The 16213-nt window shown below is 41.1% G+C and overlaps 1 protein-coding gene and 1 non-coding gene across 2 annotated transcripts in view; one reads left to right on the forward strand and one right to left on the reverse strand.

Moving 5' to 3' along the window:
- The window catches only part of ITGA8 (integrin subunit alpha 8), a 145267-nt gene that overhangs the window by 19972 nt on the left and 109082 nt on the right, over positions 1-16213 (reverse strand). The window lies entirely within an intron of this gene.
- On the forward strand, positions 9819-9890 carry TRNAA-GGC. Its single transcript has one exon. It is a non-coding gene; the product is annotated as a tRNA-Ala (tRNA).

Raw genomic sequence — 16213 nt, forward strand, 5'->3', positions numbered from 1 at the left:
AAGCAGATTAGCAGGATCTTAACCAAACATCAGATACTTCAGGCATCCTACATGACCTAGATACTGTCCAGGTGCAAATTTTAGCATCTTACATAAATTATACCTATGCTTCATTTCAGTAGTATCACTTATACACAGAGACTTTCATTCAGGTTTATGTCACTGCAAAAGACCAGTCCGCTGCACATTTCCCATGATCCTTTTCTCCCATCAGCAAGCTGGGGCAAGTGCTCAGCCTCTGGAAACCTAGTCTTATCATTCCCTTTATTGCTTTTGATCCTTACTTAGCAAAAACAAACAAACAAGCAAAACAGTCGTTCCAACACTTTCTGAAACAAGATTTCTTTCTGAATGACATACATCTAGTATGTTTCTATATTCTTTTAGATTTGTGATACAGACACAAAAACCAAAGAAAACATTTATGTGTTCCCTATATGCTTATTTATAAAGAGTAGTCTCAGTCTCAAAAGCTGTTCATTGTTTGGCACCGGCTGTTTTCAGACTTGTTGAGTGGCCAAGGAATGAACTGGCACAGAATCTGAATTACCCTAATAACAACATGATCCAAATACAGTTTTTGACTGAATCCAAGCATAAAGCTTGTTTTCATTAACACTAAGATCACAATAGGCCTATAATGAACCCTTGGGAATTCCAGCAGGGCTGGATCCAACACATGAAGAGGGGCATGGAGCACACCAGCCCTTTTTAACCTTCATACCTGTATAAAGCACATAAGGAAAAAGAGCTGAAGATCCCTGGGGAGGAGGGCAGTTCTGCAGCTGTTACTGCTGCCTAGAAAGAGTGAATAGGAAGTAATGTCCTAGGGATCCAATACCTGCCTGACAATACCAGCCCTGACCCTAGTTCTGAAGCCAAGAAACTAGGAACAAAAAAGAGAAAGACATTTCCATCCATCTGAAATGGTTTTTTCATGCAAAAAGAAATTCAGTACTCCCTACTGTCCAGTGCACTGAACATCAGTATAATAGAAAGTCAATGCATTTCATCTTTTGTCCTGTTCTCGGTTTTCATTTTGGCAGATCTCCAATTCTAAAACTTCACTGTCCTTTTTATATCCTGCACCTGGGAAATTCCTTGTTGTTTCTAAGGGAGATCTACTTTTCATGCCCTTTGTTCCAGCAATGAAACAAAGCAAAACAAAACAAAACAAACACGCACACACACACACAAACACAAAATCCTGATTTTTCTGGGGTTCTTCTAAAATAATTTTCTACAAGGCCAGCAGTATCCTCTCACAAGTTAAATGTTTATATTCTTTGGAATTTCCTGCAGCATCAGCCGTGCTCTCCCATTATTTTAGTGATACTTTGTTCGTTTAGCAGCTGCTGTCCAGAAGAGGCCTATTTAAGTTATTTTATCTCTCATCAATGAAAAGGATTTATGAGTACACTAATCCCTGGCTTTACACTTGAAGGAGGGGCTTATTCAAACAGACACTCATTTGAAAGTACATGTAATTTTGAAAAATGCGCTGTTGTTCATGACATGGTTCTTTCTTTTTAGAAACAGGATGTCAGCTGACCTGCTCCCTTCTCCATGCAAATGTCTTGTTCATAAATTCAGTGGTTTAAAATATTTCAATGATTTTTGGATGAAGGGACAACAAAAGGAATTAATCTAGAACCAGGGAAAATTAAACAACTTTCTCTCAAATAAACTGCCACTTGCCTTTGATTCTTGTTCCTGACTCCTACTAAGAGTCAAAAATAATTTAAGAATCTGGCACTCTGGACTCATATAAAGTCCAACTGACTAGCACAGATTCTAGGAAGAAGAACCATTACTGATGTCTCAAATTCCAGTAACAGAAACAGGGGAATCTTTTCTTTAATATTGTTTGTATGTTGAATAAGGTTTTGTAGTTCAGCTGCAGAGGGGAGCCTTAAAGGATAAAGGGGTGTGTGTGCGTATGTGAAAGTGATGAGTTCTGACTCATGGCTAAAGTACATGTCATGTTAGCATGATGCTGGCAGGGGATGATGGGAACTGTAGTCTATAACATCTGGAGGGCCTGAGTTTGACAGCTCTGTGTTAAAGGGAGAGTGGAGTTCTAGACAACTAGATGGCACTAGACAGCAAAGTCGTGGTTAATCTTTTCTTCTGAGCTGTTTCAGCCATCACACCAGCCTCTCCCCTTGGCCTGAAGTTAGCCCCAACAGGAACAGAAGACAGCTTCTTTTCTCTTTGGAGGCTAACTACAGCCTGGAAGTCATGATGAGTTGGAAAAAAACCCAGCAAAGAATTAACTTCTCCTGTCCAATTTCAGGGCCCAAATTCAGACACACCACATCTGCTTTTCAGAGCTGAAATCACTTTGGAAAAAACTGATTATGGAACTGAACATCAAACTTTATCCATAGTTTGGTTCCCCCTCTCCTATCCAGATGAACTCTTGATTCCCAGGCTGAGATGGGGCTTCCATTTCAGCTGGCTTGCACTCTTATAGCATTCAACAACCTCCGAATTTGAAGTTATTGGAAACTTTACAACAAAACAGTTGATGGGTCAATTGGATTTCAATGAGTAAGTTAGCAACAGAATTTTGTGATGTCAGAAAGGACTTTAGGGGTCAGGCTCTCCCTTCCCTTACATTATGCTGGTGCTTAAGACGTTAATGTTTGGAGTAAGATGTCAATAAGGTTTATTTCAGCACCAAACTACTGGTTATGCAGAAACATATTTAATAATCCAGTAGTTTCTCCAATGTATACTCATTGATTCACCTCCTAAAGCAGCTTTTTTTCAATTTTAACATTCCATTTTTAAGGCTTTTTTGAGATTTTATTGTGTTGTCTTACTTTGCGAGTTGTCTGAAGTAGGTCTCCAGAGAGGGAGAATATACATTTTTCAAATAAATAAATGAGCCATTGGGGTACTGTTACATGGATCAGTGTGTGAGATGCAGTGTAGCTCTCAATACAGATACTCTGCAATGAAAGGCTAATATGAATCATATTCAGTAATTTGACACTGAGCAGGATCACAGAGCTGGAAGACACCTGGCCCTGATACCAAATCCCTCGCTATAATAAAGCATCTTCTATGGTCCAGATGACATGTGCCAGCAATGAACTGTAGAGAGAACTCAGCCAGAAAGAGCCTTTGATTTTCTTTTTCACAATCACAATTGTTAAAAAACATCTCAATTTTTCAGTGTGCTTTTGATTGCCCTCCAACATTTCATTTGCTTTCACTCAGTCCTGAACACTGTGATTAGTGATCCAGATTTGGATGAAAAGCAGAGGAATGCTTTCACTCCTGAGCAATTTCGTTTAGGTGTTCAGTAAAGGTTGTTCCTTCCAACATGCAAATTTTTGCAAGAAAAATGAACTCATACGTATTTGGCTTGGCTTGGTAGGTCATATCATAATGTGGCTTCATCAAGGATTTGGCTTGTGGCTTCAAGATGAAGATCTTGCACAGTTCAGGAAGAACTACTACTTACACGCTCTCCAAAAATAAAGTACAGGAAAAAAACTGCACATTGAACTGCCTAAGGAAAACAGTTTTTATGAGCAAAGAAAAAAATGTGCAAGCAATGACAACATCCTATTATAAATACTTTATTATTTTTCAATGGTGTCTTAGCAGTGTAGATAAACGAAGAAGGCAATTGCAAGCCACCCCATAAACATAATCTGCCTAGTAATCTGCCGTCCCTGGGGAAGCATTCGCACAGAAGCAGCAGCGCTGTCCTGGCTGCCCCGGAACGGCGTGAAGCCGGCACTTTAAACCTTGCTCATTGAGCAAGGTTTTTGAAAAGCGCTGTCTTCCCACCGGCACGGTGCGAACCGCACCACTGGGAAGACACTGTTTTTCCCCTTCCCTCCACTCACCGTCCCGTCCAGCATTGCTCTGGAGGTCTGGAGAACATGGCCACACTGCCCTCTGATCTTCAGGGGTTGGAGGCAGTATGGGCGTGTCCCTCCAGCCCTCCAGAGCAGCGCTGGACGGGACGGTGAGTGGAGAGGGCCGACAGAGAAGCTGCTCTGTGCGGAGCCACCTCTCCATCTGGGGAGAAAGTCGGGGCTGCTCGCATGCTGCTGTGCGAGCAGTCCTTGAACCTCCACCAGCATAATTCATGCTGGTGGAGGGGCGTTTCTGTGTGTGTGCGGAAACAGCCTTAGAGTTGGAAGAGACCACAAGGGCCATCAAGTACAACTCTGCCATGAAGGAATACAATAGTATACAACACAAGACAGGAGTACAATAGTACCTTGACTAGAAGGTGTAACAAATGCCCTGGATCACTACAGTAAAAGGTAAATGTAGTCTGCAATGCAAGCACCAGGTTACTGACCCATTACTGACCCATGGGGTGACGGTACAGCACAACGTTTACTAGGCAGATTATGTTTATGGGGTGCCTTGCAATTGCCTTCTTCATTCATCTACACTGCTAAGACACCACTGAAAAATAATAAAGTATTTATATTAGGATGTTGTCTTTGCTCATTTTTTTTTTGCTCATAAAACTGTTCTATGAGACTTCGGATCACTAAAGGAATGCCTGTGTTCTGCAAAATGGAAACACATTTCCCCATACAGCTGATTAAACATGGAAACATGGTTTATTGAGGGGCTACAGGCGATGAAAAGACAAGAAAGATAGACTGATGCCTTAATGGTAGTACTTTTGATATTTAGATGCCAAATTTCAGCTTTCTGAAAGGCCTCGATATAGTTCTGTAATGTTGGGACATAACTGGACCTTTCTCTTTCAAAGGATAATCCAATAAAAACAGCAGTGTGAAGATTTTAATGGTATTTCTGGTGTCTTGGATTTTGGGTGCATCACACATTCCCAGGCTCAAGCTTGTCGGAAGTACACTTGCTTGTTTATTATATGACTTCTTTAGCTCTTGTGCGTTCTCTACAATTTCCAACTAATAAATTCCCACATGACAGCAAAAATGTTTATTGTTAGTCCCCAAGTGGATGACCATAACATTTCTGTTACTTAAGTTCACAGGTCACAGAGTTCGTCCAGTATAATTTTGTGATTGTCATTTATATTAATAATACTGCTCCCTTACATGGAGTTATCAGCAAATGTCATCAGTTTGCTCCCACTTCCCTGCTTAAAGCAATTAGCAAAAATAATAAAATGGTTCCCAGCACTGGTCTTTGTGCAATTCTGCTAGTTACTTTTTGTCTTGGAACTGTGCTTTTTCCCTTTAACATGTTCCTTATCCACTTTACAGTTGATCTTCTAGGTTTCCAGATATGTGCTGCTGCTAAATTAGATGTTCAGTATTTCTTTTGTCCAACAAACAAAAAATAACGGGATCATCTTTCATGTTCTATCATTTTGGAGCCATGCTTCCCTGTATTCTTTCACATTTTATGTAGTGTTTCTTCTCTTTGATATTTTTTTATTGAGCCTTCGTTCTACAATAATTTGACTAGAACTCTCAAAACAGAGAGCCTGACAACTACAGTGCCTTCAGCTGCATCTGGATTTAAACAACTGCAGCTGGATTTAAACTATGTACAAGCTTATGTGGCATCATGGCCACTGGTTCTGAACCAGAGATCCACACAAAGAGGAGAACGTCTGCATAGACTCTACAAGGGTTCATATGAGCACTTTGCATGTTTGATTGGTAATATGTAAAAAAAACAAAATGGAGCTCCTGGCAGATACTTATAGGAATGGGTCGGGGTCAGTGAATGAGAACTTCTTCCTCTGTGCATCCTGAACCAGGGTATTGTGTTTCTCCTACAGAGATCTGCTATTTTATATTGATTTTTAAAAAGATTTTAATGAATTATTTTATTAAATTTTATTAAATTATTTTTTTAATTAAAAAAGCTGCCTTAGATCCCCATGTTGGAAGGTTTTAAAAATTAAAAAAAATAGACAGAGAAAACATTCCTATCTAGGGTTTCCCACTTCCTTTACATCACTTTAAACACATCCAAACACATCCAATATTTTCACAACTGGTAATATTTGTTGTATGAACTAATGCATGCAATAATTTGAACTGCTCATGGTTTCTGTGTTCTTACTGATGACCTAAGTTCTTACTAATGACCCTTATTACATCTTCTATGATACTATACTATGACCCTATACTATGACCCTTATTACATCTTCTATGATACTATGATTACTATAAAAAATGAAAACAAGAATAAGGCATAAGAAACAACAGAATCTATCCGTCCTCCAAAAAACCTCCAGTTGGACATATGCTTATAAAAAGAGCGATACACAGATAATGGTCTAGCTTTGATCATGTAATGTAATTTTCAATATACATTTGACTGCATCTTTCACACTGCTTAGAAGGGGCATAGCATGCTTATATAGCCCCTTTGTGCATCTCCCCACTGTCGTCTTTCCAACCTTTTCTAATGCTGCCTTGTGCCTTCTTTGAAAAAGGAGGTCAGGGCAAACAGATGCATGGCTATGATGTCATGAATGCCCCTCTGACATACATCCGTGTGACACTGATCATCCAATGACTTCTGCTTAGCACTCCCACCAGTTTTATATTCCACTTACAAGCAGGATACTAAATAAGCTTTAATATACAAAGAGATTGTGAATGTAGAGTCTGTCCTGTCCTCCTCATTAATTTGACATTATCAAAGACTGTAGTGATAACCCATGCAATAATGGATGGCGGATGAACAGTAAAAGACATTAACTTTTTACAAGTTTCCTTACAGTAAATACATCAACCATAAAAATTACTTGTCACCATTGTGTATGTCTGTTTCTAGTAACAGGGCTGCTGCTGCAGAGTATTTTTGGAGGATTAAGGTCTGCTAAGTTTTTTTAAGAAAAATCTTGATCTGTGCCTTGGGTCACTGAATCCTCACGGCAGCTTCTTAAGCTCCAGGAAGTCCTGGAATTCAATTTCTATTGCCTAAGAGAAATAGTAGGGGGGAAACACTATAGAATGCATCATTTCAATATCCTGTTAGTAATTGGTCTACGGTGGTTTGTATAATGTGGCCAGTCAGCAACCAGCCAAAATGAAATTCTCCAGATATCTCCAGGACACAGGTTGTATTTATGGGGTGCATCCAACCAGGGTTGGGGTTTTTTGTTTGTAAAAAAAGGAAGGAGAGGTCCCCTTTGACTCCCCCAGAAATAGGCTTACCATGGTTGATTCCCCACGGGAAAAATCATCCTGGGATTGGACCGAGACCATAAAGTACAGTACCTTTGATCCTGGTCTGCCCCTCCCCACAGCAACCGATGTCTGGAGCTGAAACCGGGATCAGAGCCCAGGATCAGCTCTTTTGTTCCTTGTTCCTGATTGGTTGTTGCTTTAGGGTGGGAATGTGAATGGGTGTTCCCTTTTTTGGGTTTTTTCCTGTAACGTCTACATAGCTACATCGTCACAAAGCAAGAACACCACACAAACCTGCATGGTTGTAGCTTCGTATGCAAGAATAATTTTTTTAAAAAAGATGCATTCCTTCCCGCCCTGAGTCTCCCATTCTGTGCAGGCCCAGGCCATTCTGTGATGATTAGCTGACAGCACGAACGGAGACTCAGGGATTCCCCACAATACCTGACTCATCCCAGCATCGCCAGAAAAGATGTACCTTCCTGGCAGTTTCTGAAAACTGGATGAGGGGGGTATCGCAGGGCAGGACTGGAACTGACCTGAATTTGACACAGGAGCCGTGGGGAGTTCTCCGTTGTCCCAGGACACCTACTAGGGCTATCCCAGAATGAATTCCCTTGTGGGGAATCGCCCCATAACTTCTCAAACTGGGACAACTAACTGCTTTCTGTGAATTTGCCCCTCTGCTGGGGTAAGTGCAGTGGTGGGATTTAGCCGGTTCACACCACTTCGGCAGAACCGGTTGTTAAAATGGTGCTTGTAAACAATCAGTTGTTAAATTATTTGAATTCCCACCACCAGGACCGGTTGTTAAATTATTTGAATCCCACCACTGGGCAAGTGCCCCAGGGAGAGCAAATCCACAGGTTTTGCCCTGTGTTGCTCCCACCAGCAGATTCAGCCATAAATCCAACAACAGGCACACAGATTAGATTATTTTGATAAGAGTATAAACAAGTTTTGGTACCACACGTAGGCAAAGCTTGAGAAAAATCCAAAAGTTCCTTTGTACCCACATAAAATTTTCATGAACTTGGACATTTCTGACTTTACTTCAGAAGTTATACATGTAACATAAGTTGTATGTATAAACAGGCGCACTTACAGCCTGACATACAGATCATGATGGGTAGCTGTGTCAGTCTGTAGCAGTAAAAGAGAGCAAAAGTCCAGCAGCACCTTAAAGACTAGCAAATTTCCTGGCAGGATATGACCTTTTTTGAGTCAGAGCTCAGTCCATCTGAAGAAAGCATTCTGAAGACGCCATCTTGCAACTGACAAACAGCCACCAGACCCCGAGAATTCTCTCTGTTCACTCCTGCTTTGTGAAATGAATTCCTGATGAGACCAGAAATGGTTCAAGTAAGCTCTTTTATAAAGAAGATTACAACAAATGTTTTACATTTGTTTGTATGCTGCCCTGAGCCTGGCCTTGGCTGGGAACGGCCAGTATATAAATTTAATGAATAAACAACAACAAAAAGGGGAAATATTCAGTAAAATATTTTTATTGGATAATTCTACTCTTTTTTGTTCAAAGTTCCGTAGCACTACTTGTTATATGTGTTACAGTGGTCTTCAATGCCTTGTCTTCCCGTCCTATAATCTGCCTCGGGACTCATAAGAAAGGTGGACTATAAATGAAACAAATAAATACTCTCAAACTTCTTACACTGGGAAGAAGATAAATATAGGCAGGATTCTGAGATCACTGGAAATATTGCCAATAAACTTAGGTTTTAAAAAATGTGGAGGAAAAGGCCTACAATAGTACCTCCTTGAAAAGGTATATTTTCCTTAAGAATTAATATGTTGAAGACTACACCATCCATGTTTGACTGGCATACATGAGTGAATGTTTAGACTTCCTGTTCTAAATAGCTGCATTTAAGAATCCATCATGCTTATAAAAGTTTCCAAGGCTACGCTACTCGTTTGTTTGAAACAGTGCCTGCATTTGGCATGACATAACTTGCCTTCAACTGCTTACACCACTCTTAACCCTTGTGCCCCAATTATATATCTACACCAAACAAAACAACCTGATACAAAGGAGGCCAAAGATCTTGCAGCTTTTAGCAGCTGTGTAAAATGCCAGACAGTGCAACTTTGGATGGAAACATAAGCAACTCTTGAGGGATAAAAGCCTTTGTCTTTTTTGCATTTACTAGCATTAGCATACCACCCAACAGAGATGGATCTGCTTCAGTTTCGCTGTTGAGATTAGATCCCACTGTGCCTTACACTGATTTTTTTTAACAATGAAGGCATCTTATTTGGATCCAATATTGCCTCTAATTCTTCCCCACCACTGAGTGGAACTCCCATACCACTTGATGGTTTGAACAGAAATATTTCAAATTCAAAGCCTTTTTTGATTTTTAAAGAGACTACTCTAGAATCAAAAACAGACATCATTCATCACTATGCCCAGACACCCTGTCTATGACCACACTCTTTGAATATGATTTTTTTCTTAAATTGCGAATATTGGTATAAAAATATCCTCTGATCACATTTTCATGGAGCTTTGAAACAACTTAGGACAAGGCTTGAGTGTCCAATGCTCAGCCACAACCCAAATACACATAAATACATGGATTAAGAGTATGACTTGGGATAAGGCTACTCCATATTCATGTTTGTATAAAGAGAAGGCTTTCTATTTACTTCATGCGGTTTTTAAGAAGAAGAGGAGGGGCCATGGCTCAGTGGTAGAACATCTGCTTGGCATGCAGAATGTTCCAGGTTCAATCCCTGGTGTCTCCAGTGAAAAGCGTCAAAAAGACATCTGTCTGAGACCCCGCCAGTCTGAGAGACAATATCGGCCTTGATAGACTGATGACCTGATTCAGTTTAAGGCAGCTTCATGTGTTCAATAGCATAGGTGTCAAACTCATGGCCCTCCAGATGTTATGGACTACAGTTCCCATCATCCCCTGCCAGTATGATGCTGGCAGGGGATGATGGGAACTGTAGTCCATAACATCTGGAGGGCCACGAGTTTGACACCTGTGCAATAGGGCAAAAACCTGAAAAGAAACTGAAACCATTCTGCAGGCTGAAGTTACCTCTCCCCTTAATCTGGCACTTGATTCTACTGTATATCATGTCTCTTGTAATATTTTGTTCTGGGTTTTCTGCTGTAAGGGAATTGTTCTTGAAAAAGTCTCTTCAGTGGGATGGGATTTGCTCAGGCCAGGGCTGAGATCGGAACTTTGATTTTACACGTATTATTTTTACTTTATTGTCACAGCTTGGCATATTGGGCATAGGGATGGATCCTTTTGCGGGGAAGCAGTGCCTGTGTGCTGCCTCTCCATCTTCAAGGGCCCCCATAAGTGGCCTGGGGGTTGTAGCAGGCCACTAAGCTGCTTGCCCAGACATGGGCAGGCAGATGGCCTACACCCCCTGGTGACAAGGGGAATGCCAGGTACAGGCCAGTGCCCACATAGCCTCCCAGTCATTTGTCATCCCACTGGGTCCCCCCATGCAGACATGCTGGATGTGAGGCTTCCTGGTTGGCAGGGGTGCCACTCGGGGCACGTTCTTTTCCATGCTGTGCCTTTACTCCTATGGTGTTATGTTATCATGTTTCTGTTATGTGATCATTAAACAAGCTGTGCACTGACCTGAGCTCTGATGGAGGAGCAACCAGCTGACTAACAGAAGGAGAAGATATTTCCCGTTCACCTACCTCTCCTCCCTGCGCAGCTCTGGACACTGGAGAGACACGCCCATGCTGCTCTCCAATCCCCAGAGTTTGGAGGGCAGTGTGGGTGTGTCCCTCCAGCCATCCAGATCTGTGCAGGGAGGAGGCTGGTGAATGGGATGACCCGCATGTAGCTCCATGTGGAGCTGCCTCTGCAAGTTGCAGCAGCCTCGACACTGCCCGCATGAGACTGTGCAAACGGTCTTGTGCGTCCACCGACATTAATTATGCCAGTGGACAGCCGTTTCTGCCGCCATGCAGAAACAGCCAATGGAACCTAGAAAGCCTGATTAAATCCTGTGCCTGTGACAGAAACCTAAGATTATACATAGATCACTCCTGCCTGATTTCCATCTACTGATTTTCTTCATAATTCCAACTTTGTTCATTAAATTTTCCTTTTAACCTGCCTCAGTTCTCCAATGCCATTTTCAAGAGGACTGGTTTAAAAAGTAAAAGCATTCTACATCTTAAGGCAGGACAATGTTAGAACTGCAGCCTGAAACCATCACATGCTACCAGAAAGGCTTCTGAGAGACCCAAAAAGGCAAAAGGAGGAAAAATCTGCCTTACAGTGATAAAAAGGTATAAAGTGGCAGGGGAACTGCCACAGCTGGATCTAACCTTATGCTTCTCCATTCCATTTATTCCAGTCTTAAATTCTCAGTTCATTATTCTGGTGTAAAATTTTCCCCACCATAGAACAAGACCTAAATCTCTACACAGGATTTATGGGAAGAGCAGCTACTGGCTGCTTTGGAACAGTATTGTATACAGTGGGCAGAAATCTTGAGCCCCCAGATCTGTTTTCTACTGCAAGCAATATGTTAAAACAAGAATGATTCAATCATGTCCCTCTTCAGGATTGAGGCCTCTGGAGGACTTTACAGAGATTAAGGAATCTCTGAAGGACTTTACAGAGATTAAGGAACCCTTATGCTGATATCTTTATCAGTTAGAGTAATATTGTCACATCTAAAACATTCCCCCTCAAACGCACTCATATGCATTCAACTATCTGAATTTTTTAAAAAAGATCCTTCGTTTCAACCAATGTGAAACACATGGGCACCTGAATAGAAAATATTTAAACATTTCCAATAAACACTTGAGTACAGTATCTGTCTGCATGTTATCCAGACACAGTCAAGATGATTTGGAAAGAGCATCAGACTCCTGGCCCACCTAGGCAGTAAAAAACAATTCAAATGAATTCTCACTAGGCATGTTGATGAATGATGGTGCCTGCTTTGGTGCCAATGAGGCACAACAGCAGAAATCAATAACCCATTTCAAAAGATACAAGATGGAGGACAAGCAAGGCATGCGAGGACAACCTCTGCCTCGCATCTGGCTTGCAGATGGCAACGTGGGAGATGAAGTAGTTTAAGCCAGTTGGAATTGTTAGCTGAATCTAGCAGGGCTGATGATTCCTCTCAAATCTGAATGATGCTCCAGCCTTTGAACATATATTGACTACTGCTCCAGAGTGCTCAACTCACTTCATCTGGCTACTTCTAAGGAAGATTAGAAGGACTGCTTTTCGACATCATACTAGGAGCCCTTTTCTAAGGGGAGAAACTGACAAAATCCCCTTATTCAAACTGAGGGTCTTTTGCTAGGAGTGAACTTTGCTCCCAGAAATGAAGCACTCTGCTAAATATGATGTTACTGTGATAATGTTGTTCTTGCCTCATAGAAGGTGGGAAGGAAGTTCCACCTCATTTCCATTGACGTCTGGAACATTTAGATGGAGGAGAATGAGCAATGCACAGTTCCCATCTAAATGCACACTTTGGGAATTCATTACCGCTTCTTCTCTGCATGAGATTCAACTGCTATGAACTGAACTTACTGCCAGTAAAATGCCCTTTTAAAATGAAGGTAATGGAAGACATACAATAATTTAGCAAGATGATTTTTAAAAATGTATTTAAGCCTGCTTTAAGACTGCTGAAAACATATGTTATTTATGTGAAGTAGAAGCTACTTCCTGGAGATCCAAGTCAACCTGATGGAAACATGTGGGTTCCCTAATGAACCATATCATAAGAAAGAATTCATCAAAATATGCATTGTGGGTTTATTTAAAGGACAGGCTTGGAAGGATTTAAATAACTATTTAGGCAACAGGGAAATAAAAATAAAAATGCAAAATAAGAAACAAAAAACTTCCTATATGTGCCTCTGTGTTAAATGCCCCAAGTCACTTCCAACCTATGGCAATTCTATGAATTAATGACCTCAAAAACATCTTATCATTAATAGCCCGTTCAGCTGGAACATCTGGCATTTCTTGTTCCATACATTGTAACAGTCTTTGTTATAAGATTTTGAATATCACTTTACATGCATGAGAAAGTAATGCAATTAATTGCTGCAGTCTTTGACATCTCCTTATTTGGAATTACAATGTAGATTGAGTGTCTCCAGTCTGTGGACCATTTTTTGTTTTCCAAATTTGCTGACTTCCTAAATAGATTCGTTCAAAATGTGTAACCACAGATGCAATTTTTTTTAAGTATTGACTAGGAGGAGGAGTAAAAAAAGTGAAAAAAAATCTTAAACATGGAACCTTGGCAAACATCTAAGGTTTTCTGACGTTTTGCAGGTCAAAGTGTGTGTTTGGGACCATGTTTTTAATTAATCGTATACAAAAACATAAGTTTGGAATCAAGTTATTTGAAGAACTGCTTTTTTCTGTATCAGTCTGCCCACCATCTATATCCCATGCCTTGTTCTCAGTGCCCCTACTATGGAGATGGAGGGAGGGTAGTGTCAAAGAGAGACAGGACATTTTCAGGGGTGGTGCCTTGTTCATGGAATGCCTTTTCCATAATCTAACCCAGAGAGTTGTGAGAAAAACCAAGGGAGTATGATGTAGCAACTTGCTATGGGTCTCCATTGGGGACTGGGTTGCCTGGTGGATAGCCTTTAAGTGTCAGGCAAGACCATTTTTTGCCCAATGTTTTATTAATGTACACCTGAACTTCTCCAATATTTTTATTTTTTAAAAATTAATCTGCTGTTTTAGCAGCCAAGCAGCAAGTTTTATTTTCTTATAGCCTGATCTGCTCAGCTATTTAAAAATACTGTTTTTACTTGCATCTGCATTGTTTTTATTGACTTGTTGCTATCAAATCTGCTTGATTTTTTCTACTGTTGAATGGCTTCATTGTTCTAAGATTTTTATTATTATTTAGTTTTAAATTATTGTTTTTACTACATTTTAGTACAGGTTGTTCTTTGCACAAAGCAAGTCAAACCAACCCACCAGTTAAATGAACTGTATTCTAATTTTTGCAGATTAAAGAAAACCTGGAAAGGCATCAGTGTTTGTTTTATCACAAAAGTTATGAATTTTTAAAAGACAGCACATGTGCTTTCAAATCTGATGTCTAGTTCCTAGCTCATGAATTAAAATTCAGCTGTCATGGCTATTAAGACATATTCTTAACAATGGCTGGATCCACACGTTGTTGGATCCTATGTTGTGGTAATGATTCAACTCCTGGATTTCCTGTCTGGAGAGGAAAGCCAGGAAGTGAATAATTGCAACAGCATAATATCCAGTGACATGTGGATCCAGGCGATGGTTAACAGTTAAGGAGTGGGATATGGAATCATGTACCCCTTCTCTCCTTGAACAAACAACTCTTTCCTGCTGTAGCTGTGGTTAAATATTTTTATGCAGTTATCCCTACATGATCCTGTGTGGTTGCTTCACTCTTCCCAGTAAGATCTATTGTCCGTGTTTTTGTTTGAGGCACTTTCTAAAGCGTCTTGGGCTTTTTCAGTGCCTGCCTTCATGCTTGCAACACAATCTCCTGGAAGACATTATGGGATGTTTCTGCCCTCCTGGCTACCTGGCAAAGCTGTAGAATAGAGCTAACCTGGAGAGCTTTTGAGGCAGTGTGAATCTGGGCAAAAGGGATTATTTCTAGTTTGCATAAAGTGTTTTTCGACTGGGATGTGTATATAGTTTTAATTAATTTTATATTTAGCTTTAATTGTGTTTAAGTCTTGTTCATATACAATTTTATTGTGTTTTACATTTCTGTTTCCCACCTGGTTTCTGTGTTGGTCAGCAGAAAGGTGGGAATATTTTTTAAAGTATTTAGCTAATGATGAACAGGGTTCCTATTTAGCTAGAAGTTGAAACCATGGTATGAAACTGATAAGTAATCTCTGGTTAAGAAGAAACCCAAAACATGGTTAATGTTATTGCTGATACAATACTATCTGTGTTTAAGGCAGGTAGGGGATGGTGCCCCACAGGTTAGGAACAATGATAGAATTATGTAATTTACTCCCTTGAGTGATCCATCAATCCCACTCAACAATTGTCTTTCACCAGTGTGCAGAGGCATACTGGGGGGAAATGGCATAGGGAGGGAAGGAGGCGGCTCAGACGGGTGCCACACTATCTTTAGGTGCCTTCTATACGCCGACCCAGTTATTCCAAGCCGGGTTGGCGCAGGGGAGAAGGGGGGCGGGGGGCAATTTTGCCCCCCGCCCGCCATTGCGGCTGGGGTCATTTGACTCCCCTGTCCCTGTGGGCGGTTTGCCCCTTCCAGTGTGAAGAGTTTCTGTTTCATTCCCTTACTTATCCTTGTCCTTGTCTTTGTTGAGGCCCTAATTGGACTGAAATTTGGGGATACAAATGTTTTGCATAAATAAACTACACAAGCTAAATACATTTTTGGATAGAGTAGAAAATAAGCTTTGGGAGACTATGGTCTTTTTTGCACAGTCAAAATGCCCTGGAGTAGATTCAGGAGCTTACATGCTGTAGGGCTTTTTTCCTGTTTCTGATTCCCCATGGGTCTCTGGTTACTTTCGGGAGTCGAGGCATGGCTAGTGCATTATGCCCCAGCTGTTTCTGTGTGAGCCCAGGGCTTTTCCATTTGCACCATGAGTTCTTCCATAATTACTTATGCGCATGCGTGGACAACCTCCGTTTTCTGTTTTCTGATTGGCTGATTCTCCTCCCATTCCCCCACTTACTTTCACTAGTTTAGTTTTAAATAACTCTGAGCCCAAAACTCCTTCTGTGTTGATAAGAGACGTGGCTTTCATTGCAGTGGGGGGAAAACACAGAGGGAGAAAACGTGGATTTTAGAGAGAGAGGTGGTGTGGAGGGCGCCCATCCTCTCAAACACTCAAGGATTTTAGACAGGCATGTGTGTGAGCAGGGTGCCACCTGTTGATTGGTGGGGCGGGCCAGAGTGGTGAGGCAGGAAAAATGGCCCTGGTTCTGCTGCCATGGTGTTTTCAGAGCAGTGGAAGCACACAGAGGCAAGCAGAGTCACACAGGGGCATTTCAAAAGAACCTCCAATTTGGCAGCTTTTTGAAAGCCACGGGGAAAAGGGAAAATGG

The sequence above is a fragment of the Sphaerodactylus townsendi genome, linkage group LG11, assembly GCF_021028975.2.
Source record: "Sphaerodactylus townsendi isolate TG3544 linkage group LG11, MPM_Stown_v2.3, whole genome shotgun sequence".
Taxonomy (NCBI): domain Eukaryota; kingdom Metazoa; phylum Chordata; class Lepidosauria; order Squamata; family Sphaerodactylidae; genus Sphaerodactylus; species Sphaerodactylus townsendi.